The 20,733-nt window shown below is 39.5% G+C and overlaps 1 non-coding gene across 1 annotated transcript; it reads right to left on the reverse strand.

Annotated features, from left to right (window-relative positions):
- Positions 1 to 13,607: 13,607 nt before the first annotated feature.
- LOC112724681 (small nucleolar RNA R71) lies at positions 13,608 to 13,715 on the reverse strand. The gene has a single exon (XR_003163832.1). It is a non-coding gene; the product is annotated as a small nucleolar RNA R71 (small nucleolar RNA).
- Positions 13,716 to 20,733: the final 7,018 nt, after the last annotated feature.

Genomic DNA, 20,733 nt, shown 5'->3' on the forward strand with positions numbered 1-20,733 from the left:
AACCCTCTCCCTCTCTCTGTGTTCGAATTTTTCTTATTCTCACTCTACCTCATTTTTCTATTCTTCTACTCACATAAAGGAATCTCTATACTGTGACATAGAGGATTCCTCTTCTTTTCTGTTCCCTTCTTTTTCATATGAGCAGGAACAAGGATAAAGACATTCTTGTTGAAGCTGATCCTGAACATGAAAGGACTCTGAAGAGGAAGCTAAGAGAAGCTAAATCACAACACTCTGGAGAGGACCTTACAGAAATTTTCGAAAAAGAAGAAGACATGGCAGCCGAACCCAACAACAATGGTGGAGATGCAAGGAAGATGCTTGGTGACTTTACTGCACCATCTTCCGACTTCTATGGAAGAAGCATCTCAATTCCTGCAATTGGAGCAAACAACTTTGAGCTTAAGCCTTAATTAGTTTCTCTAATGCAACAGAATTGCAAATTTTATGGACATCCATTGGAAGATCCCCATCAGTTCTTAGCTGTATTCTTGCAAATCTGTGACACTGTTAAGACCAATGGGGTTAATCCCGAGGTCTACAGACTTATGCTTTTTCCCTTTGCTGTAAGAGACAGAGCTAGGATATGGTTGGATTCACAACCTAAAGAAAGCCTGAACTCTTGGGAAAAGTTGGTCAATGCTTTCTTGGCCTAATTCTTTCCACCTCAAAAGATGAGCAAGCTTAGAGTGGAAGTCCAAACCTTCAGACAGAAGGAAGGTGAATCCCTCTATGAAGCTTGGAAAAGATACAAGCAATTGATCAGAAGGCGTCCTTCTGACATGCTTTCAGAATGGAGCATCTTATAAATATTCTATGATGGTCTATCTGAATTGTCCAAGATGTCATTGGACCATTCTTCTGGTGGATCTCTTCATCTGAAGAAAATGCCTGTAGAAGCCCAGAAACTCATTAAAATGGTTGCAAATAACCAGTTCATGTACACTTCTGAAAGAAATTCTGTGAATAATGAAATGACTCAGAAGAAAAGAGTTCTTGAGATTGATACTCTGAAGGCCATATTGGCTCAGAATAAAATATTGACTCAGTAAGTCAATATGATTTCTCAGAATCTGACTGGATTGCAAGCTGCATCCGGCAGTACTAAAGAAGCTTCCTCTGATGGAGAAGCTTATGACCCTGAGAATCCTGGAATGGAAGAAGTGAATTACATGGAAGAATCCTATGGAAACACTTATAATCCTTCATGGAGGAATCATCCTAATTTCTCATGGAAGGATCAGCAGAAGCCGAATCAAGGCTTCAATAATAATAATGGTGGGAGAACTCCGTTTGGCAATAGCAAGCCTTTTCCATCATCTTCTCAGCAACAGACAGAGAATTCTAAGCAGAGCCTCTCTGACTTAGCAACCATAGTCTCTGATCTATCTAAGACCACTCTCAGTTTCATGACTGAAACAAGGTCCTCCATCAGAAATTTGGAGGCACAAGTGGGTCAGCTGAGTAAAAGAGTTACTGAACTCCCTCTAAGTACTCTCCCAAGCAATACAGAAGAGAATCCAAAGAGAGAGTGCAAGGCCATCAATATGTCCAACATGGCCGAACCTATAAAGGAGGGAAAGGCAGTGATTTCTAGCGAGGAAGACCTCAATGGACGTCTACTGGCCACTAAGGAGTTTCCTAATGAGGAACCAAAGGAATCTGAGGCTCATATAGAGACCATAGAGATTCCACTGAACTTACTGTTGCCATTCATGAGCTTTGATGAGTATTCTTCCTCTGAAGAGGATGAAAATATTGTTGAAGAACAAGTTGCTCAGTATCTAAGAGCACTCATGAAGCTGAATGCCAAGTTATTTGGTAACGAGACTTGGGAGGGTTTCCGTGCTATCAATGAACCTCCATTGCTCATCAAAGAACTGAATGCTTTGGCTCAACTGAAAATACCTCAGAAGAAACTGGATCCCGAAAAGTTCTTAATACCTTGTACCATAGGCACTATGACCTTTGAGAAGGCTCTATGTGACCTAGGGTCAGGAATAAACCTCATGCCACTCTCTTTAATGGAGAAACTAGGGATCTTTGAGGTACAAACAGCAAGATTCTCACTAGAATTGGCAGACAAATGAAGGAAACAGGCTTATGGATTTGTAACGGATGTCTTAGTGAAGGTTGAAGGCCTGTACATCCCTGCTGATTTCATAGTCCTAGACACTGGGAAGGATGATGATGAATCCATCATCCTTGGAAGACCCATCCTAGCCACAGCAAAAGCTGTGATTGATGTGGACAGAGGAGAGTTAGTCCTTCAACTGAATGAGGACTACCTTGTGTTTAAGGCTTACGGATCTTCTTCTGTAACCATGGAAAGGAAGCATGAAAAGCTTCTCTCAATACAGAGTCAAACAGAGCCCCCACACTCAACTTCTAAGTTTGGTGTTGGGAGGCTACCATTAAGCTCTGAGTCTCTATGAAGCTCTCTAAGATCTCACTGTCAAGCTATTGACATTAAAGAAGCGCTTGTTGGGAGGCAACCCAATGTTATTTAATTATATTTATTTTTATAAAAATTTGTTTTCCATTGTCATGTTATGTTTTCTTTAGGTGGATGATCATGTGGAATCACAAAGACAACTGCAGAATTAAAGCGGAATCAAAAATAGCATAAAAATAGCACACCCTGGAGGACAGGCTTACTGGCGTTTAAACGCCAGTAAGGATAGAATAATGGGCGTTTAACGCCCAGTCTAGCAGCATTCTGAGCGTTAAACGCCAGAATTGGTAGACAGACTGGCGTTTAATGCCAGAAAAGGGTGTTGGGTGTCTGGTTGGCGTTAAACGCCAGAAAAGGGCATCAGCCTGGCGTTTAACGCCAGAAAAGGTAGCAGAGTTGGCGTTAAACGCCAAAAATGGCACACAGAGGGCGTTTAAACGCCAGAAAGGTGCAGGGAGCAGAATTCCTTGACACCCCAGGATCTGTGGACCCCACAGGATCCCCACCTACCCCCACCTCTCTTTCTCTTCTCTTCCCACCTTTCCATAACACTCTTCCCCAAGGTATGAAAACTGGACGTCCTATCCTAGTTATCCTTATCAATTGTGATGAGAATTGGATTTTTCTCCTACTTTGTTAACCTCTAACTATGAAGGTAAATTAAGTGGATGAATCAATTTGATTCCTCAGGTCTTAGTCAATTCCTAAGAAAAGACTAGAATTATTGGAATTCAAATCAATAAACAAAGATAACAATTATCAATCACAAGGAGTTTGATAACTTAAGTGTCTCCAATTAATCAATTCAAGCTAAGAATGTAAAAAGCTAAATTAAAAATCATAAACTTGAAATACTTCAATTGTATTAAATAGAAAATCAATCTAAACATAAAGAGTTCATAAACCAAATTAAGAAAATAAATAAAAGGAACATTGAACCTGAAAATTGAGAAGAAGAAATCCTAAATCCTTTAAGAGGAATCCTAATCCTAAATCCTAAGAGAGAGGAGAGAGCATCTCTCTCTAAAAAATACATCTAAACCTAAAATTATGAATTATCAAAAACGTGTTCAAGTATGAATTGAGTCTCTACATGTTTCCTGGCTTTATTCTGTGTTTCTGGGCCGAAAACTGGGTCAAAACGCGACCTGAAATTACCCCCAGTGATTTCTGTTAATTCTGCAGATCGTGCTTGTCATGCGTACGGGTCACTGGCCGAATTTTCTTTCCACGCGTGCGCGTCAGGCATGCGCTCGCATCGTTGTGCAGATTCGCTTCCACGCGTACGCGTCACTGTGATTTTGTCCAAATCGCGCGCACGCGTCAGCCATGCGTGCGCGTCGCTGTTCGCTGGTTGTCTCCTTTATTTCTTGTGTTCCTTCTATTTTTGCAAGCTTCCTCTCCATTCTCTAAGCCATTCCTGCCCTGTAAAGCCTGAAACACTTAACACACGGATCACGGCATCGAATGGTATAAAGGAGAAATTAAAATACACAATTAAATGCTTTAGGAAGCAAGTTTTCAATCATAGAATAAATCCAGGAAGGAATTGTAAAACCATGCAAATCATATGAATAAGTGGGTGAAAAGCTAATAAAAACCACTCAAATTAGCACAAGATAAACCATAAAATAGTGGTTTATCAACCTCTCCACACTTAATCATTAGCATGTTCTCATGCTAAGCTCAAGGAGACAAAGAGAATGAATAAGGGACAGTAGGACTCATGAAATGCAACCTATATGTGAATGCAACTATATGCTAAAATGATTCTGCCTACTTGGTTAAAAGCAAACAAGTTCTCCAAGACAAACATAAATCAAATTCCACTAATTCAAATCGTACAATAAAAAGCAAGTAAACTTGTAAGAAGATAGCTCATGAAAGCAGGGAACATAGAATCAAGCACTGAACCCTTACTGGTAGTGTATATCACTCTAACTCTCAAGTGTCTAGGGTCAATCACTCTACTCTTCCCTATTCATGCTCTCTAGATTTTGTTCTTCATCTAACCAATCAACAAATATTTAGCACATCAATGCAAACATCATGAGGTCTTTTCAGGGTTGTAATAGGGCTGAGGTAAAGGGAAGGATACATGTATGGCCAAGTGAGCTGAAATATGAATTTTTGACTAACCTAAGCTCTCACCTAACATACATATATTCTATATACTTTTAAATTCATGCCTAGCTACCCATAATTCCCACTTTTGTATCACATACTCATGTACCAAATTTTTGATATTTCTTTACTTTTATCACATGTGCATTGATCTTTCTATTAAAGCTTAACATTGGGGTAATTTTGTCCCCTTATTTGTTTCCCTTTTTTTTTTAGAGAAATAAACATAACTTATCAATGCACATAGATTTTCCATTATTTAATTAATTTGGTTTTTTTATGAGTAGGTTCCCAAATTTTCAATATTCAAATAAATTAGAAACATGATACATTCCCTTATTAACCCATGTTCCCATAGTTTCCCCACACTTAGTTAATGCACAATCTCTATCTTAAGCTAACCAAAGATTCAATTGGGGTGTTTAATTGTTTTCCTGCTTAAGGCTAGTGATGTGGTTATAGAACAGAAGGAGATTAAAAAGCTCAAAGTGGCTAACAATAGTGACATAAAAGGGTAGGCTTATTTGGGATAAGTGAGCAAAAACAAGTAGTGGCCTCAATCATATGCAAGCATGTAAATATACTAAATAATGGACATATAGAATGGAACAAAATCTAGATTGCAGTTATAGAGAAGAAAACACACAAGAATAAAATGTTATGGTTAAATAATGTAACCATATAAATAAGCTCAAAATCTCACTGGTTTTGTGTTCTTTGGCTTAAAAACCATGTTCCAAATACAACTTCAAACAAGTTTAACACAAAAATTTTGATTTTAAATTAGTGAAAATTTTCAAAAATAGGGTCCTAGAAAGAAATTTATTATTTTTCAACCAAGTAGTACTTAAATGCAAACAATCAACTACACATGCAATCTATTATGCGATGCAACAATGAACTAATAAAGAAAATAAGACATTGGTGTTGAGAAGAAAATAACTAACCCATGGAGATCGGTATCGACCTCCCCACACTTGAAGATTGCACCGTCCTCGGTGCATGCTAAGATGTGCAAGTCGACGGGCTGCTACAACTGATGCTTTTCTCTAGAGATTGTGCAGATAGACTTGTCTGTTGCCCCATATAGAAGTTTCTTTTTCCCTTTCTCGGTGGCCAGCTTGAAAGAAGAAGAAAAAGAAGAAAAAGTAACCCAGAAATAAAGATAAGAAAATAAATAAAGTCTGGGTAGGTTAATGCCAAATAATGAGGGTCTCAATTACATGGTAGCTACAACATGCGAGTGAGAAAATAATAGAAGCACATGGCATACCAGTGGTGCAGAAGTTGCAACAATAGGGGAGAGAGTATGTGTAATGCAAGATAGTGTAAGTTCATGTCAATGCAAGATAATATAAGTATCATGAAGGAGTAGCATTGACTTATGAAGAATAATACCCAGTCAGAGTAAAACAAGTCATGAAGCACCAGAATAATTCAAGAAAAGATGCAATAGTTGAATAAGAAAATCTTAACACCAATGGAAAAATAATAAATTTAGAAAAGAAAATAAAAATATGCGCAAAATTAAAATGCAATGAATGAAAGTATGCAAATAAATTAAATAAAAGATAGAAGAAAGAAATAAGAAGGGGAAAGAAAAAATTAGGATTTGGGGAAGAAAAGATAAGATATTTGGCGTTGATTTGGATAAGCTGTGCGGCGCAGATGACGCGGACGCACGGAGCATGTGTTCGTGTGGTTTGTGATAATTTCAGGTGATGCAGACGCGTAGGTCACGCGTTCGCGTGACTTGATTTGTGCTATTGGCGCGAGTGCAGCCTCGCGTTCGTGCAACTCTCTGTTTTAAATGCAGTTTGCCAAAAATCTGGATGACGCGTTCGCATGGGTGACGCGATTGCGTGAATGGATATATTTTGAAAATGATGCGGACGCGTGGGGCACGCGTTTGCGTGGTAGGGCTTGTGCTTCTAGCATGGTTCCAGCCTCACTCCATCATAACTCTCTGCCATACACCTCTTTACGTCGATTTTACAGGGGCACGCGTTCGCATGGGAGGCTTATTTCCTATATGACGCGGCCGCGTGAGTGACGCGGTCGCGTGGGCATGTTTGTGCCTAAGGCACGCCTCTAGCCACGCTCTCGCGTGACATTCTGTTCAATTTTCTTTTCTTCCGAACGCACCTATGACGCGGACGCGTCAGCGACGCTTACGCGTCGCGTGCGTTTTTATATATATGTGCAGAATGCAGATGAAAAATGCAGGTGAATATGCAGAAATTATGAATGAACACTAATAAAAATAAAATAAAATAAAATAAAATAAAACGAAGAATAAAACGAAATAAAATAAAACGATGACTGAAAAAGAATGATCATGCCATGGTGGGTTGTCTCCCACCTAGCACTTTTAGTTAAATTCCTTAAGTTGGACATTTGGTGAGCTCCCTGTCATGGTGGCTTATACTTGAACTCATCCAGGAATCTCCACCAATGTTTGTAATTCCAATGGCCTCCGGGATCCCAAACTAGTTGCATAAATCCTTCAAGTAGTCTAAAGTAAGTGACAAGGCCCCAAAAGTGTTGATTGCTAGAATGAATTCCGAGGTCCTAGACCTTACTTTTACACCCGTCTTCTTGTTGATCATCATGATTCCATCCGAGTGGCACGCAGTTTGAATTCTCACTGAAACATCCAAACAGCTTCCTAGACCCATTCAATTGAGAATTTTACCAACCTTTGTACTTCAATTTGGAGCATGCAACCATATTGAACCTTGCATGATATTTCCTACCACTAACCATCTCCTACTTGCTCTTATAGCCACAAAGAGCTCTAAGCTGACCATCTGTTTCAAGCAAAGCATATTCAAGTGAGCTAATTAAGCTTAGAGATGAGAGATTTACCCACTTGAATGAAGGGATGGATGGTGATGGCTTTGGGGGAGAGGTCTCCAACAACTTTGGCAAGGTGATTTCTAGCTCCATTCCCTTGGGCTCTTCTTTGACAACTTTCACCTCTTTGCAAGCTTCTTCAATATCAACCTCTTCCTCTTGGTAGCTTTCTTCCAATTTAATCTTTTCTGCATTGCCTACCAAGAGCACGGGAGGCTGTGCTTCTTCTTCTTTAGTCTCCATCTCCTGATCAACCTCTGTAAAGTCTTCAACCATGATCTGCCTTGGAGGTTGTACGCCATCCTCAACATCAACATCAAACATCTTGGAAGGAGGCTCTATGACTGGACTTTCACATGGAGGTTCAGCATCTCCTATGTCTGCAACCACTTTTTCCTCTTTAATAATTGCTGCTTTGTCCATTTGTTCAAGTATAAAATCGTACTCCGCCTTGATGATTTCCTTTTCATGACAACTCCTTTCAACTATTCTTTCATCTTCAAAGGTCTCTCCTACAGTTGCCCTCAGGACCTCCTCTAGCTTCTTATGAAGTATGGATTTGCAAAGATGATTCTTTTTTTCTTGTTCCATGTCAATAGCATTACTGGGATCATCTTGCTCTTGGATTGATGAATGTGGGTGCTCTACCATGGAGGGTGGTGATGGGCTGGAGAGATCATTATGTGGTTGAAAAAGGAGTGCACTATTACTTGAGGGCTGATTGTTGGAGGTATTCGATGGTCCAATCTGAGAGATGAGAGCGTGTATAGCAGAGGTCAGATTGACAAGCGTGCTTTCCAGGGTCTTTTGTCCTTGTGCATAATTTTGAAGCATCTCGTCATAGGAAGTTGAAGGGGGCAATCGTTTTGGGATTGGGGTGGTCTTATGTATGGTTCATATGGGTCATATGGTGGTTGATATTGTGGATATGGGTTAGGGTCATATGGTGGTGTTTGGTGGTAAGGGATTTGTGAGTATGGTGGTTCAAAATTAAGTGGAGGAGGGGGTTCATAGGTATTTTGTGGTGGGTGTTGATTGTCACGAAGAGGTCTACCATAGCCATTGTCTTGGTGCGTATCATAGAATGGTTGTCGATAGTGCCTTGGAGGTTGTTGTTGCCAAGAGGGTTGATCAAATCCTTGTGGCTCCTCCCATCTTTGATTGTCCCATCCATGACCCAAGCTTTCATTGTAATCTCCTCTTCCTATAACATGATTGTAACCAAACTCATAGCCAAAGGGGTGAGAATTCATAGTAGCTAATAAAAATTAAAAACAAAAATAAAAACAAATAAACAAGCAAAAAGAAAATATTTACAATAACCAATAACAAGGCACACGTTCACAATTTCCCGGCAACGGCACCATTTTTGACGATCGGATTTCTATCGGTAAAGAAATTCACAAATATAATCGCGTTGTAAGTATAGTTTCTAAATCAACAGGAAATCCTTTCGTACAAAAGTTTTGGTTGTCACTTAAGCAAACCCAATAAAATTGATAACCGAGTATTTAAACCTCGGGTCGTCTCTCAAGGAATTGCAGGGAGGTGTAGTTATTATTGGTTATGAAAAACAATATTTTTGGGTTTTTGAAAGGTTTGAACATGAAAAATAAATTGCAGGAAAATAAGATAGTAACTAATAAAGTTCTTAGCAAGGTATGAAAACTGGACGTCCTATCCTAGTTATCCTTATCAATTGTGATGAGAATTGGATTTTTCTCTCACTTTGTTAACCTCTAGCTATGAAGGTAAGTTAAGTGGATGAATCAATTTGATTCCTCAGGTCCTAGTCAATTCCTAAGAAATGACTAGAGTTATTGGAATTCAAATAAATCAGCAAAGATAACAATTATCAATCACAAGGAGTTTGATAACTCAAGTGTCTCCAATTAATCAATTCAAGCTAAGAATGTAAATAGCTAAATTAAAAATCATAAACCTGAAATACCTGATGAGCGGATAATTTATACGCTTTTTGACATTGTTTTTAGTATGTTTTTAGTAGGATCTAGTTACTTTTAGGGATGTTTTTATTAGTTTTTATGTTAAATTCACATTTCTGGACTTTACTATGAGTTTGTGTGTTTTTCTGTAATTTCAGGTATTTTCTGGCTGAAATTGAGGGACTTGAGCAAAAATCAGATTCAGAGGTTGAAGAAGGACTGCTGATGCTGTTGGATTCTGACCTCCCTGCACTCAAAGTAGATTTTCTGGAGCTATAGAACTCGAAATGGCGCGCTTCCAATTGCGTTGGAAAGTAGACATCCAGGGCTTTCCAGCAATATATAATAGTCCATACTTTGGCCAAGAATAGACGATGTAAACTGGCGTTCAACGCCAGCCTTCTGCCCAAATCTGGCGTCCAGCGCCAGAAAAGGATCCAAAACCAGAGCTGAACGCCCAAACTGGCACAGAAACTGGCGTTCAACTCCACAAATGGCCTCTACACGTGCTACACTTAAGCTCAGCCCAAACACACACCAAGTGGGCCCAGGAAGTGGATTTATGCATCAATTACTCACTCAAGTAAACCCTAGTGACTAGTTTATTATAAATAGGACCTCTTACTATTGTATTAGACGTCTTTTTGACCATCTTTGATCAGTTGTATGCTATCTTAGATCACGTTTAGGGGGCTGGCCATCTCGGCCATGCCTGGACCTTCACTTATGTATTTTCATACGGTAGAGTTTCTACACTCCATAGATTAAGGTGTGGAGCTCTGCTGTTCCTCAAAGATTAATGCAAAGTACTACTGTTTTCTATTCAATTCTTCTTATTTCGCTTCTAAGATATCCATTCGCACCCAAGAACGTGATGAAGGTGATGATTATGTGTGACGCTCATCACCATCTCCCCTATGAACACGTGCCTAACAAACACTTCCGTTCTACATGAAATAAGCTAGAATGAATATCTCTTAGATCTCTTAACCGGAATCTTCGTGGCGTAAGCTAGAATGATGGCGGCATTCAAGAGAATCCGGAAAGTCTAAACCTTGTCTGTGGTATTCCGAGTAGGATTCAATATTGAATGACTGTGACGAGCTTCAAACTCGCGATTGTTGGGCGTTAGTGACAGACGCAAAAGGAGGGTGAATCCTATTCCAGCATGATCGAGAACCGACAGATGAATAGCCGTGCCGTGACAGGGTGCGTGAGCATATTATTCACTGAGAGGAGGGGATGTAGCCACTGACGACGGTGATGCCCTTGCATAAAGCCAGCCATGGAAAGGAGTAAGACTGATTGGATGAAGATAGCAGGAAAGCAGAGGTTCAGAGGAATGAAAAGCATCTCCATTCGCTTATCTGAAATTCCTACCAATGATTTACATAAGTATCTCTATCCCTATTCTATTATTTATTATTCGAAAACATCTTCATCACTTTATATCTGCCTGACTGAGATTTACAAGGTGACCATAGCTTGCTTCATACCAACAATCTCCGTGGGATTCGACCCTTACTCACGTAAGGTATTACTTGGACGACCCAGTGCACTTGCTGGTTAGTTGTATCGAAGTTGTGACAAATTATGAGTGTGTAATCACGATTACGCGCACCAAGTTTTTGGCGCCGTTGCCGGGGACTTAATTGTTCCTGTTTGGCGCCAAGAATCGTCTGAGATCCCAATCCCGCCAAGTTGCTCACGTTGCCAGGGATTGTTCGAGCCTGGACATCACAATTTCGTGCACCAAGTTTTTGGCGCCGTTGCCGGGGATTGTTCGTGTTTGGACAACTGACGGTTCATCTTGTTGCTCAGATTAGGTAATTTTCTTTTTGTTTTGTTTTCAAAAATTTTTCAAAAAGCTTTCAAAAATTTTTCTTTTGTTTTCGAAAAAAAAAAAAAAAATAAAAAATTATAAAAATGTTTTCAAAAATTTATTCAAGATTTTTAAGAATGAATTCTAGTGTTTCATGAAGCATGTGAAGCCTGGCTGGCTGTAAAGCCATGTCTAAATTCTTTTGGACTGAGGCTTCCAAACCATCAGAGGTAAGTTACATACTTGATAAATGATGAGCAGCAATTTGTTATCAAGATCAATATACTCTGGTGTTAAATGCTGAAGCTTGGCTGGCCATTGGCCATGTCTAGTGTTTTGGACTGGAGGTTTCATTGAAAGCTTGGCTGGCTAGTGAGCCATGTCTAATTCCTGGACTGAAGCTTTAGACTAAGAATGCAAGATTCCTGGAATTCATATTAAAAATTTTGGAATCCTTATTTTTCTTTTTCAAGACTATTTTCGAAAAATATAAAATAAAAATCCAAAAAAATTAGAAAATCATAAAAATCAAAAATATTTTTTGTTCTTGTTTGAGTCTTGAGTCATATCATAAGTTTGGTGTCACTTGCATATGCATCTTGCATTTTTCGAAAATTTCATGCATTTATAGTGTTCTTCATGATCTTCAAGTTGTTCTTGGTAAGTCTTCTTGTTTGATCTTGATGATTTTTTGTTTTGTGTCTTTTCATGTTTTTCATATGCATTCTTGAATTCTTAGTGTCTAAGCATTAAAGAATTCTAAGTTTGGTGTCTTGCATGTTTTCTTTGCATTAAAAATTTTTCAAAATTGTGTCTATGATGTTCATCTTGACATTCATAGTGTTCTTGGTGTTCATCTTGACATTCATAGCATTCTTGCATGCATTCATTGTTTTGATCTAAAAATTTCATGCATTGCATAATTTTCATGTTTTTCATAAAAATTTCAAAAATCAAAAAAATATCTTTTCCTTTTTTCTCTCATCAAATTCGAAAATTAGAGTTGACTTTTTCAAAAATTTTTAAAAATCAAGTTGTTTCTTATGAGTCAAATCAAATTTTCAATTTGAAAATCTTATCTTTTTTAAAATCTTCAAAAATCAAATCTTTTTCAAATTTCTTAGTTATTTTCGAAAAATCCATAAATATTTTTCAAAAATCTTTTTCTTATTTTTATAACAAATTTTCGAAAATAACATAATCAATTAATGTTTTGATTCAAAAATTTGAAGTTTGATTCAAACTTTGAGTTCTAGAATCATATCTTGTGATTTCTTATGAATCAAGTCATTAATTGAGATTTAAAAAAAAAATCAAATCTTTTTCAAAACTAATTTCAATCATATCTTTTCAAAAATATCTTCTTATCTTATCTTTTTCAAAAAAATATCTTTCCTAACCTCCTAACTTCTTATCTTTTCAAAATTTGTTTCAACTAACTAACTAACTTTTTGTTTGTTTCTTAACTTTTTCAAAACTACCTAACTAACTCTCTCTCTCTCATTTTCAAAAATATCTTCCCTCTTTTTCAAATATTTCTTTTTAATTAACTAATTATTTTTATCTTTTATTTTTTATTTCAAAAATTTTCGAAAATTACTAACATTTTTTCAAAAACCATTTTTCAAAAATCACTAACTCTTTTTCAAAATAATTTTCGAAAATTATCCCTCCCCCATCTCATTCTATTTATTCATTCATATCCTAACATCTCATCTCACATCTCTTCCATCCGTACAGTTGTGTTTCTTCCTTTACATCACATTCTTTGTCTCCCCCTCTTTTCTTCCACTCACAAAGGGATCCCTATACTGTGGTATAAAGGATCTCTATTATTATTATTATTTTTCTGTGCCTTCTTCTTTGTCATATGAGCAGGAGCAAGGACAAGAACATTCTTGTGGAAGCAGATCCAGAACCTGAAAGGACTCTGAAGAGAAAATTAAGAGAAGCTAAAATACAACAATCCAGAGATAACCTTTCAAAAATTTTCGAACAGGCAGAGGAGATGGCAGCCGAAAATAATGATAATGTAAGGAAGATGCTTGGTGACTTTACTGCACCTAATTCCAATCTACATGGAAGAAGCATCTCCATTCCTGCCATTGGAGCAAACAACTTTGAGTTGAAACCTCAATTAGTTTCTCTGATGCAGCAGAACTGCAAGTTTTATGGACTTCCATCTGAAGATCCTTTTCAGTTCTTAACTGAATTCTTGCAGATATGTGATACTGTTAAGACTAATGGAGTAGATCCTGAAGTCTACAGGCTCATGCTTTTCCCTTTTGCTGTAAGAGACAGAGCTAGATTATGGTTGGACTCTCAACCCAAAAACAGCCTGAACTCTTGGGATAAGCTGGTCACGGCTTTCTTAGCCAAGTACTTTCCTCCTCAAAAGCTAAGCAAGCTTAGAGCTGATGTTCAAACCTTCAGACAGAAAGAAGGTGAATCCCTCTATGAAGCTTGGGAAAGATACAAACAGTTGACCAAAAAGTGTCCTTCTGACATGCTTTCAGAATGGACCATCCTGGATATATTCTATGATGGTTTATCTGAGCTATCAAAGATGTCACTGGACACCTCTGCAGGTGGATCCATTCACCTAAAGAAAACGCCTGCAGAAGCTCAAGAACTCATTGACATGGTTGCTAATAACCAGTTCATGTACACTTCTGAAAGGAATCCTGTGAGTAATGGGACGCCTATGAAGAAGGGAGTTCTTGAAGTTGATACTCTGAATGCCATATTGGCTCAGAATAAAATATTGACTCAGCAAGTCAATATGATCTCTCAGAGTCTGCATGGAATGCAAGCTGCATCCAACAGTACTCAAGAGGCTTCTTCTGAAGAAGAAACTTATGATCCTGAGAACCCTGCAATAGTAGAGGTAAATTACTTAGGTGAACCTTATGGAAACACCTATAACTCAACATGGAGAAATCATCCAAATTTCTCATGGAAGGATCAAAAGCCTCAACAAGGCTTTAATAATGGTGGAAGAAACAGGTTTAGCAATAGCAAGCCTTTTCCATCATCAACTCAGCAACAGACAGAGAACTCTGAACAAAATGCTTCTAATTTAGCAAATCTAGTCTCTGATCTATCTAAGGCCACTGTAAGTTTCATGAATGAAACAAGGTCTTCCATTAGAAATCTGGAAGCACAAGTGGGCCAGCTGAGTAAAAGGATCACTGAAATCCCTCCTAGTACTCTCCCAAGCAATACAGAAGAGAACCCAAAAGGAGAGTGCAAGGCCATTGACATAAGCGCCATGGCCGAACCTCTGAGGAGAGGAGAGGACGTGAATCCCAAGGAGGAGGACCTCCTGGGACGTCCAGTGATCAATAAGGAGCTTCCCTCCGAGGAACCAAAGGACTCTGAGGCTCATCTAGAGACCATAGAGATTCCATTGAACCTCCTTATGCCCTTCATGAGCTCTGATGAGTATTCCTCTTCTGAAGAGAATGAGGATGTCACTGAAGAGCAAACTGCCAAGTTTCTTGGTGCAATCATGAAGCTGAATGCCAAATTGTTTGGCATTGATGCTTGGGAAGTTGAACCTCCCTTGTTCATCAATGAACTAAGTGATCTGGATCAACTGACATTGCCTCAGAAGAGACAGGATCCTGGAAAGTTCATAATACCCTGTACCATAGGCACCATGATCTTTAAGGCTCTGTGTGACCTTGGTTCAGGAATAAACCTCATGCCCCTCTCTGTAATAGAGAAACTAGGAATCTATGGGGTGCAAGCTGCTAAAATCTCACTAGAGATGGCAGACAGCTCAAGAAGACAGGCTTATGGACAAGTAGAGGACGTGTTAGTAAAGGTTGAGGGCCTTTACATACCTACTGATTTCATAGTCCTGGATACTGGAAAGGAAGAGGATGAATCCATCATCCTAGGAAGACCTTTCCTGGCCACAGCAAGAGCTGTGATTGATGTTGACAGAGGTGAAATAGTCCCTCAATGGAATGACAACTCCCTTGTATTCAAAACTCAAGGATCTCCCTCTGCAACCATGGAGAGGAAGCTTGAAAAGCTTCTCTCAAAGCAGAGTCAACCAAAGCCCCCACAGTCAAACTCTAAGTTTGGTGTTGGGAGGTCACAACCAAACTCTAAGTTTGGTGTTGAACTCCCATATCCAAACTCTAAGTTTGGTGTTGGAGAGTCTCAACAAAGCTCTGCACATCTGTGAGGCTCCATGAGAGCCCACTGTCAAGCTATTGACATTAAAGAAGCGCTTGTTGGGAGGCAACCCAATGTTTATATAATTCTTATTTTTATTGTTTTTCATGTTTTCTTAGGTTCATGATCATGTGGAGTCACAAAATAAATAGAAAAATTGAAAACGGAATCAAAAACAGCAGAAGAAAAATCACACCCTGGAGGAGCATCTGTCTGGCATTCAGCGCCAGAACAGAGCATGGTGCTGGCGCTGAACGCCCAAAATGGGCAGCTTCTGGGCACTGAACACCAGAACAGGCATGGTTCTGGCGTTCAACGCCAGAAATGGCACACAAATGGGCATTGAACGCCCAAAATGGCCACCAACCTGGCGCTGAACGCCCAGAGTTGGGTACAAAGGCATTTTTACATGCCTAATGGGTGCAGGGATGTAAATCCTTGAACACCTCAGGATCTGTGGACCCCACAGGATCTACTCAGGATCTGTGGACCCCACAGGATCCACTCAGGATCTGTGGACCCCACAGGATCCCCACCTACCTCCACTCACTTCTTCTCACCACTCTCTTTTACACAACCCCATAAACACTCTTCCCCAAAAACCCTTCACCAATCACCTCAAACTCTCTTCCCCATCACCTCTTCACCACTCACATCCATCCACTCTTCCCCATAAACCTACCTCATAAACTCCACCTACCTTCAAAATTCAAAACCAATTTCCCACCCAAACCCACCCATATAGCCGAACCTTAACCCCCTCCCTTCCCTATATAAAGACCTCCATTCTTCATCAAATTCACACAACACACCCCTCTACACTCCTCTTGGCCGAAACCACATCTCCCTCTCCCTCTCCTCCATTTCTTCTTCTTCTTCATCTATTCTTTTGTTTATTGCTTGAGGGCGAGCAATATTCTAAGTTTGGTGTGGTAAAAGCATAGCTTTTTTGTTTTTCCATTACCATTGATGGCATCTAAGACCGGAGAATCCTCTAGAAGAGGGAAAGGGAAGACAAGAGCTTCCACATCCGAGTCATGGGAGATGGAAAGGTTCATCTCCAAAGCCCATCAAGACCACTTCTATGATGTTGTGGCCAAGAAGAAGGTGATCCCTGAGGTCCCTTTCAAACTCAAAAGAAATGAGTATCCGGAGATCCGACATGAAATTCAAGGAAGAGGTTGGGAAGTTCTAACAAATCCCATCCAACAAGTCGGCATCCTAATGGTTCAAGAATTCTATGCCAATGCATGGATCACCAAGAACCATGATCAAAGTAAGAACCCGGATCCAAAGAACTATGTTACAATGGTTCGGGGGAAATACTTAGATTTTAGTCCGGAAAATGTGAGGTTGGCGTTCAACTTGCCAAACATGGAAGAGAACGCACGCCCCTACACAAGGAGAGTCAACTTTGATCAAAGGTTGGACCAAGTCCGTATGGACATATGTGTAGAAGGAGCTCAATGGAAGATTGACTCCAAAGGCAAGCCGGTTCAACTAAGAAGATTGGACCTCAAGCCTATAGCTAGAGGATGGTTGGAGTTTATTCAATGCTCAATCATTCCCACTAGTAACCGGTCTGAAGTTACTATAGACCGGGCCATCATGATCCATAGCATCATGATTGGAGAAGAGCTGGAAGTTCATGAGATTATACCTCAAGAACTCTACAAGGTGGCTGACAAGTCCTCCACTATGGCAAGGTTAGCCTTTCCCCACCTCATTTGCCACCTATGCAATTCAGCTGGGATTGACATAGAGGGAGATAGCCTCATCAAAGAGGACAAGCCCATCACTAAGAAAAAGATAGAGCAAGCAAGAGAGCCCAGTCATGGAGCTCAAGAGGCGCAAGAAGCTCATCACCATGAGATTCCGGAAATGCCTCAAATGCACTTTCCTCCACAAAACTATTGGGAGCAAATCAACACCTCCCTAGAAGAATTGAGTTCCAATATGGGACAACTAAGGGTGGAACATCAAGAGCACTCCATCATGCTTCATGAAATAAGAGAAGATCAAAAAGCAATGAGGGAGGAGCAACAAAGACAAGGAAGAGACATAGAAGAGCTCAAGGACATCATTGGTTCCTCAAGAAGGAAACGCCACCATCACTAAGGTGGATTCATTCCTTGTTCTTGCTTTCTCTGTTTTTCGTTTTCTATGTTATGTGCTTATCTATGTTTGTGCCTTCATTACATGATCGTTAGTAGTTAGTAACTTTGTCTTAAAGTTATGAATGTCCTATGAATCCATCACCTCTCTTAAATGAAAAATGTTTTAATTCAAAAGAACAAGAAGTACATGAGTTTCGAATTTATCCTTGAACTTAGCTTAATTATATTGATGTAGTGACAATGCTTCTTGTTTTCTGAATGAATGCTTGAACAGTGCATATGTCTTTTAAAGTTGTTGTTTAAGAATGTTAAATATGTTGGCTCTTGAAAGAATGATGACTAGGAGACATGTTATTTGATAATCTGAAAAATCATAAAAATGATTCTTGAAGCAAGAAAAAGCAGCAAAGAACAAAGCTTGCAGAAAAAAAAAAGAGGGCGAAAAAAATAGAAAAAAAAAAGAAAGAAAAAGAAAAAGCAAGCAGAAAAAGCCAATAACCCTTAAAACCAAAAGGCAAGGGCAAATAAAAAGGATCCCAAGGCTTTGAGCATCAGTGGATAGGAGGGCCTAAAGGAATAAAATCCTGGTCTAAGCGGCTAAACCAAGCTGTCCCTAACCATGTGCTTGTGGCGTGTAGGTGTCAAGTGAAAACTTGAGACTGAGCGGTTAAAGTCAAGGTCCAAAGCAAAAGAAGAGTGTGCTTAAGAACCCTGGACACCTCCAATTGGGGACTTTAGCAAAGCTGAGTCACAATCTGAAAAGGTTCACCCAATTATGTGTCTGTGGCATTTATGTATCCGGTGGTAATACTGGAAAACAAAGTGCTTAGGGCCACGGCCAAGACTCATAAAGAAGCTGTGTTCAAGAATCATCATACTGAACTAGGAGAGTCAATAACACTATTCGAAATCTGAAGTTCCTATAGATGCCAATCATTCTGAACCTCAATGGATAAAGTGAGATGCCAAAACTATTCAAGAGGCAAAAAGCTATAAGTCCCGCTCATATGATTGAAGCTCTGTTTCATTGATAGTTTGGAATTTATAGTATATTCTCTTCTTTTTATCCTATTTGATTTTCAGTTGCTTGGGGACAAGCAACAATTTAAGTTTGGTGTTGTGATGAGCGGATAATTTATACGCTTTTTGACATTGTTTTTAGTATGTTTTTAGTAGGATTTAGTTACTTTTAGGGATGTTTTCATTAGTTTTTATGTTAAATTCACATTTCTGGACTTTACTATGAGTTTGTGTGTTTTTCTGTAATTCCAGGTATTTTCTGGCTGAAATTGAGGGACTTGAACAAAAATCAGATTCAGAGGTTGAAGAAGGACTGCTGATGCTGTTGGATTCTGACCTCCCTGCACTCAAAGTGGATTTTCTGGAGCCACAGAACTCGAAATGGCGCGCTTCTAATTGCGTTGGAAAGTAGACATCCAGGGCTTTCCAGCAATATATAATAGTCTATACTTTGGCCAAGAATAGACGACGTAAACTGGCGTTCAACGCCAGCCTTCTGCCCAAATCTGGCGTCCAGCGCCAGAAAAGGATCCAAAACCAGAGCTGAACGCCCAAACTGGCACAGAAACTGGCGTTCAACTCCACAAATGGCCTCTGCACGTGCTACACTTAAGCTCAGCCCAAACACACACCAAGTGGGCCCAGGAAGTGGATTTATGCATCAATTACTCACTCAAGTAAACCCTAGTGACTAGTTTATTATAAATAGGACCTCTTACTATTGTATTAGACGTCTTTTTGACCATCTTTGATCAGTTGTATGCTATCTTAGATCACGTTTAGGGAGCTGGCCATCTCGGCCATGCCTGGACCTTCACTTATGTATTTTCATACGGTAGAGTTTCTACACTCCATAGATTAAGGTGTGGAGCTCTGCTGTTCCTCAAAGATTAATGCAAAGTACTACTGTTTTCTATTCAATTCTTCTTATTTCGCTTCTAAGATATCCATTCGCACCCAAGAACGTGATGAAGGTGATGATTATGTGTGACGCTCATCACCATCTCCCCTATGAACACGTGCCTAACAAACACTTCCGTTCTACATGAAATAAGCTAGAATGAATATCTCTTAGATCTCTTAACCGGAATCTTCGTGGCGTAAGCTAGAATGATGGCGGCATTCAAGAGAATCCGGAAAGTCTAAACCTTGTCTGTGGTATTCCGAGTAGGATTCAATGATTGAATGACTGTGACGAGCTTCAAACTCGCGATTGTTGGGCGTTAGTGACAGATGCAAAAGGAGGGTGAATCCTATTCCAGCATGATCGAGAACCGACAGATGAATAGCCGTGCCGTGACAGGGTGCGTGAGCATATTATTCACTGAGAGGAGGGGATGTAGCCACTGACAACGGTGATGCCCTTGCATAAAGCCAACCATGGAAAGGAGTAAAACTGATTGGATGAAGATAGCAGGAAAGCAGAGGTTCAGAGGAATGAAAAGCATCTTCATTCGCTTATCTGAAATTCCTACCAATGATTTACATAAGTATCTCTATCCCTATTCTATTATTTATTATTCGAAAACATCTTCATCACTTTATATCTGCCTGACTGAGATTTACAAGGTGACCATAGCTTGCTTCATACCAACAATCTCCGTGGGATTCGACCCTTACTCACGTAAGGTATTACTTGGACGACCCAGTGCACTTGCTGGTTAGTTGTATCAAAGTTGTGACAAATTATGAGTGTGTAATCACGATTACACGCACTAAGTTGCTCATGTTGCCAGGGATTGTTCGAGCCTGGACATCACAATTTCGTGCACCAATACCTCAATTGTATTAAATAGAAAATCAATCTAAACATAAAGAGTTCATAAATCAAATTGAGAAAATAAATAAAAGGAACATTGAACCTGGAAATTGAGAAGAAGAAATCCTAAATCATTTAAGAGGAATCCTAATCCTAAATCCTAAGAGAGAGGAGAGAGACTCTCTCTAAAAACTACATCTAAACCTAAAATTATGAATTATCAAAAATGTGTTCAAGTATGAATTGAGTCTCTACATGTATCCTGGCTTTATTCTGCGTTTCTGGGCCAAAAACTGGGTCAAAACACGGCCCAAAATCGCCCCTAGCGATTTCTGTTAATTCTGTAGATCGCGCTTGTCACGTGTACGCGTCACTAGCCGAATTTCCTTTCCACGCGTGCGCGTCAGGCATGCACTCGCGTCGTTGTGCAGATTCGCTTCCACGCA

This window comes from Arachis hypogaea, chromosome 11 (genome assembly GCF_003086295.3).
Source record: "Arachis hypogaea cultivar Tifrunner chromosome 11, arahy.Tifrunner.gnm2.J5K5, whole genome shotgun sequence".
Taxonomy (NCBI): Eukaryota; Viridiplantae; Streptophyta; class Magnoliopsida; order Fabales; family Fabaceae; genus Arachis; species Arachis hypogaea.